We start from the raw sequence: 6,529 nt of genomic DNA on the forward strand, positions 1-6,529 counted from the left end.
ACCCCCTCAGGGGATGTCGGAGAGCCGGTTTTGGCCCGATCCTGCAGGCCAGGCTGAGGGACCCCACTGGTGCATGACTAGTGACTTGATAATAAGATTTGCTACATATGAAAACGTTAAAAATGATTAAGAATTACTGATGTCATAAAAATATGGGGAGAAAATTATTTTAAAAATTTTGCACACCCCAACAAATCAACAAAAGACAAGTGCTGGAGAGGATGTGGAGAAAAGGGAACCCTGGTGCATGCTGGTGGGGATGCAGACTGGTGCAGCCACTGTGGAGAACAGTATGGAGTTTCCTCAAAAAACTAAAAATGGAACTCCCATTTGACCCAGTCATCCCACTTCTAGGAATATATCCCAATAAACCAGAAACACCAATCAGAAAGGATATATGCACCCCTATGTTCATAGCAGCACAATTTACAATAGCTACAATTTGGAAACAGCCTAAGTGCTTATCAGCAGTTGAGTGGATTGAAAAACAGTGGTACATCTACACAATGGAATACTACACTGCTATAAAAAGGACTCTTACTATTTGTAACAGCATGGATGGACCTTGAGAGCATTATGCTAAGCAAAATAAGCCAGTCAGAGAAAGATAAATATCACATGAACTCACTCATTTGTGGAATATGATGAACAGCAAAAACTGATGAACAAAAATAGATCCAGAGACATAGAAACATCAAACAGACTGTCCAACCTCAGAGGGAAGGCTGGGGAGAGTGTGTGTGGGGGGGAGGGCATATAAGCATAGCCAATGGACACAGACAGTAGGGGGCTTAGGACATATGCTGGGGGCGAGGGGTGGCAGCGGCAGGGGGTGAGGTCAATGGGGGAAAAAGGAGACATATGCAATACTTTCAACAATAAAGAACTTAAATTTTTTAAAAATGTAAAAAATAAAAGTTTTGCACATTCACTGTATTAGTTTTATATCACTGTATGTCAAATTACCCAGAAATTTAGTGCCACAAAACAACAAATATTTATTATCTCATAGTTTCTATGGATGAGGAATCTGGTCATGGCTTAGCTGGGTACTTTTGGCTTAAGGTTTCTCATGAGTTCACAATCATGAGGATGTGAAAGCTTAGCTGGATTTGTGGGAGGAGTGGCTTCTAAGCTCATTCACATGATCGCTGGCCACCCTCAATCTTTCACTGCGTGGATCTTTCCAGGCGGTGCCTCATAATATGGCAGTTGGCTTCTCCCAGCGTAAGAGAGCAATGAAGGGGAAAGCATCCAACATGGAAGTCATAGTCTTTTGCAGCCTAATCTTGGAAGTAACATTTTATCATTATCATACCTGTCTACTATATTCTACTCTATTCCTGATATGTGGCCCATTATTCCATTCTTACTACAACCTTATGTGGTAAATATATCAGCTGTCCTTGTTTTGAAGCTAGGAAACTGAAAAGAGTGAAGAATCTGGGAATGGAGTGAGACAGAGAATCCACAGACTCTTCCAAGCCACATCACATTTTATTTGAAAACTGGATTAATATAAAAACAAACACACAAACAAAAAACAAGTTCAAGTGGGGAGATCCACCTATATAAAAATGTATTTTTGGCCTGGATAGAGCCAAGAGTTATTGATCAAAAAACCCTCTCTAATTTCTCTTCTAAATCATGCCTAAAGACTGATGAGAGAGAGAGAGAGAGAGACTTTTCTTTTCATCTTGGCTGTCATTACCTTTATAATTAGTTCCTCCCAAGAGAATGGATTTTGGTTTCAGGCATGCGCTAATACTATAAAAAATACAGAGCTCATTAGGATTGCACTAATAAAAGTAATGTTATTGTGGAGACAAGGAAAGGCTAAGACACAGCTTACTGTTCTGATACATTCCAACATAATGGAGAGCTAAGTAAAAACAACACAACACAAAACACAATCAAACAAAAAACACCACATTATTTCTACTCCTAACACAGACAAAAGAAGCAGAAGGGCAAGATATTTCTTCACTTGAGGCTCCAGTTTCATAATCTAAAAATGGAGTTATTTGAATTTGGTAAATTTTTAAACACCTTTCCAGCTTAACTATTTTTTGGTTGAAAGCTTTTAAAAGTCTGTAGTAATCAGAAATTCATCCTGAGCCTGAGAAGGTTGACTATAAGTGTCATAGAGACTATTTAGTGCCTATGTCAAGGTTTCTCAGAATTTAGATTTCATGAAAGAATAAAGTTTGAAAATCACATTTTTCTTAATTAGTGTGGCCATATTTTACTTTTGTTCAGTTAGGAGATTTATGAAAACTGTAGAATAAAAATAAATAAAGCTATCATATACCATCTAACTTCTTTGTGGAAAAAATGAGAAAATGTTAATATAAAAAAAGGAATAAAAATATCAGAATAAAGCACATAGCTTTAAAATTAAATTTATGGAAAACTTGTAACATTTGGCCTTCTTTTATTCACTGTAATACTGGCCAAGATAAATTTTAAATAAAAGTGTTTGGAATCTTTGGCCAATTCTGTTGTGTTTCTCCTACTTATTCAAACTTGGGTGAGAAGCTATTGTGTTCATAAATCAGAAAGCCTGCTTCTTTATTACAAGATATATCATTTTTGTTCCTATCCTGATAGTCATCAAGCCAATATGAAAAATATTGTTACTCTCTAAGAACAAATCAAACTAATATCTAGAATACCAAATGTAGACAAGGATATACAACTAGAACCCTCATATATTGCTGGAAGAAATGTAAAATGGTACAATTCTTTGAAATTGTGTGATAATATCTTATAGACATAGATCTACCATATGATTGAAAAATGTCATCCCTGGGTACTTGTTTACCTGAGAAATAAAATCATGTAAAAACAAAGACTTGTATTCAAATATCCATAGCAATTTTATTTAACATAACTTCAAATTGGACAAAAATAATTTCTATCAACTGGTAAATAGATTATCAAATTATGGTATATCTTACAATGATGTAGTATTCAGCAGAAAAAGAATCAAACTACTCATGAATGCAGCATCTAGAACAAATCTTAAAAACATTATTCTGAGAAAAAGCAGGCAGATATAAAAGAATACATCTTATAAAATTGCACTTGTATGAAGTTATGGAACAAGCAAAAGCAATCTATGGTGAGAGAAATCACATCAATGGTTGCCTGGGGTAGAAGGCAATGGTGTTTGACTGCAAAGTATGAGCATGTTGGTCTGTCAAACTCATCTAACTATATACTTAAAACATGTGAATTTTATTATCTGTAATTATTCTTTAATAACATTAGTTTTGCAAAGCAAAATAGTACATATTCAAAATTTAGACTTTTTTTTCTCAAAGCTTGTTATATCAGTTTTCACTTAGAAATAGAATAATTAAAATATTAAATTACTTCACACTTAAAAAATTAGTCAGAAATGGAAAAAGATGCAAAGTGTACATTCAACAAAGTTAATTTAATGCATGTAATCATGTCTTTCCAGTGTGGCTCAGTGTTTGAGCATCAACTAGGAGGTCATGGTTTGATTCCTGGTCAGGGCATATGACTGGGTTGTGGGCTCAATCCCCAATGTGGGGTGTGCAGGAGGCAGCCAATCAATGATTTTCTCTCATAATTGATATTTCTAGCTTCTTCTCCCTCTCCCTTCTTTTCTTAAATCAGTAAAAATGTATTTTTAAAAATTCATGTAATTTCAAGATGACTGCTTTGGGGCAGAAACAACATACGGAATGTGATGTGCATTTCATGTTCCATTTTATTTATTCATTCATTTGTTTATTTATTAATTTATTTGCAGGTTAGCTAATGGTAAAATTTGTAAGTGTTCTTCTTTAGGCTACTTTTATTATCTATAATCTGATTGTTGTTATAAATGTACCTATAATTTATTAATGTGTAGATACATGTTATTGAAACAGCTACCTTAGGGGAATCAAGAACAGGTCTTATTATTTATCTGAAAATACCTAGAAGATCGCCTTACATTACTATTTTTATCTTTATTATTTTACAGTACTCATAAAATTCTTTAATCTATGTGGAGACAAACATTGCCTATGCCATGGTGTAATAATTAATTTTGGTTGTTAATCCATTAAACTTAGAGATGAATAGGGAGAAAATTTATGTCTTTACAATATTTAGCCTTTTTATCCATGAACATGGCCTGTGTCTACATTTCTTAGATATACTATTTAACAATCAGATACATTCAAATTCCAAATAAAAAACATACCATTACATTTACACACACACACACACACACACACACACACACACACACACACAAATGGTTAAATCAAAAAGATTGATATTATTAAGCTTTGGTAAGAATTTGTAGCAACAGGATTTTCATTCAATACTAATGATACTGTGAATTTATTAACCACATTGGAAACTAGAATTATTTACTAATATTGGATGTATAATACCTTAAGCATATAAATTTCAATTCTATGTGTATACCTACATGTACAAAAAATAATTATATCACTTTTTTGTGTGTCATACATTAAAGCTGAAAATAACCTTATTAAAATGGCTCACTAGGGCTTTTGGTCAAAATGACAGTGTAGGTAAATGTGGCATGCAAATCATCCTACAACCATGTCAAAATTACAACTAACTACAGAACAACCATCATTCAGAACCACATGAATTATAGCTAAACAGAAGTCCTACAACTAAGGATACAAAGAAAAAAACACACACACATCAACATTATACGAGGTGAGGAGACACATAAAGGGCTGGTCCCACACCACATGTAGCAGATAAAAATTGGGAGAAATATCTAGGCTGCAGAGGTCCTCTGTGAGGGGTGAGGGGTCCTAGCCCCATACCAGGTCCCTGAGCCCAGGGTTGCAGTGTCAAGAAGAGAAGTCCCCATAACTTCAGCTTAAAAACCAGTGAGGATTGTGGCTGAGAGAGAAGGAGGGCAGCTGGAGTCCCAGGCAGTTTCTCTTCAAGGGCCCCCACATGGAATTACCTAGACTCACTACTTCTGAGGTCCAGTGTTGGGGTGGCAGCTCAGGGACATATGAGGAAGACTTGAAGTGTCTGGAATCAGAATGAGAGCTGGAGGGATATCTTTCTCCCAGACAGAAGTGCTAGCAGAGGTCATTGTTCTTTCCCTGAGCCTACTGTCCACAGAGCTGGCAAGCTGGTGATTCCTTGAAACCACAGACCACCCAACTTGTGGACCCACTCAATTTATTTCCAGTGGATTTTCCATACAAGTGGCATGCCTTCACATTTGCCTAAAATCTCTCAAAAAAGTAACATCTGGCCTTGGCAAGGCCCATACCTCTTGCTAAGAGTCCCCAGGGATGGCAATAGTGGCAGTCAACCTAGGTTTACAGCTTGCCATTTTCTGGAGTTGGCTTGGGGACCAAAGGGTGCTGGGTTCGATTCTGGTCAAGGGCACATACCTCGGTTGCAAGCTCCTCCCTGGCCGGGGCCCTGGTTGGGGATGGTGCAGGAGGCAACCAATCGATGTGTATCTCTCACATCGATCTTTCTCTCTGTATTTCCCTCTCTCTTCCACTCTCTAGATATCAATGGAAAAATATCCCCAACTGAGGCTTAAAAAAAATGTGGCTGACTAACTTAAATTAAAAGCAAAATTCTATATTCATTTATTGGCATCAATAGATATCAATAAAGCATTTTAGAAAATTCAACACTATTCATGGCAAATCACTCAGTGAACTAAAGGAAAAGAAAAATGTTTACCCTTATGAAGTATGTCATTAAAAAATCAACAGCAAACACTTCATAACTAAAGTAAAAATTTTTCTTTAAGAATGGAAATAAGATAATGTTGCCTATTACCACTTCTATTCACCAATGAATTGGAAGTGCCAGGTTAGAGATTAAGATAATAAAAAGAAAAATATGAAGGTGGGAAAAATAAATAACATGTCATTTACAGATATAAAAATAAACTAGGACTAAACCTTAAAAAAAGAAAAAAAACAAATGATGTGCAGAATTTTTTAATGGTTTATTTTTATTATTTTTAATGTATTTACTAAATTGATTGTAGTGACATTGGTTAACATGAACATATAGGTTTCAGGTGTGGGCTTCTGTGTTATAAGATCTGTATATTGCACTGTGTGCCATTACCCAAAGTCAAATCTTCTCCCATCACCTTATATTATGACCCCCGTATCCCTTTTTTTCTTTGTTTTCCTATTGACCCACTCCACCTTGCACCTGCCCCTCCCAGGCCTTCACCACTCTATGGTCTGTGTCCATATATAGATATGTGTGTTTTTTAATGATTAAGAGCCATTATAGAAAACTTTATAAATAAAAATAAAGACTGTGTTCATTGACTGGAAAACAGAATCCTAATGTTTCAGTTTTCCTGAAATTGTTCTAATATTATATGCAATACTAACTGAAATGTGGTGGAGATTTATATTTAGAGTCTAAATATCCATAGATAAGCAAAGATCTAAGAAATATCAGAGAAATCCTGAAAAGAACTAGGAATATGTTTGTCAAAAGGATTTTTCATAAATCAATAGTAACG

The sequence above is a fragment of the Myotis lucifugus genome, unplaced genomic scaffold, assembly GCF_000147115.1.
Source record: "Myotis lucifugus unplaced genomic scaffold, Myoluc2.0 scaffold_1365, whole genome shotgun sequence".
NCBI classification, from domain to species: Eukaryota; Metazoa; Chordata; class Mammalia; order Chiroptera; family Vespertilionidae; genus Myotis; species Myotis lucifugus.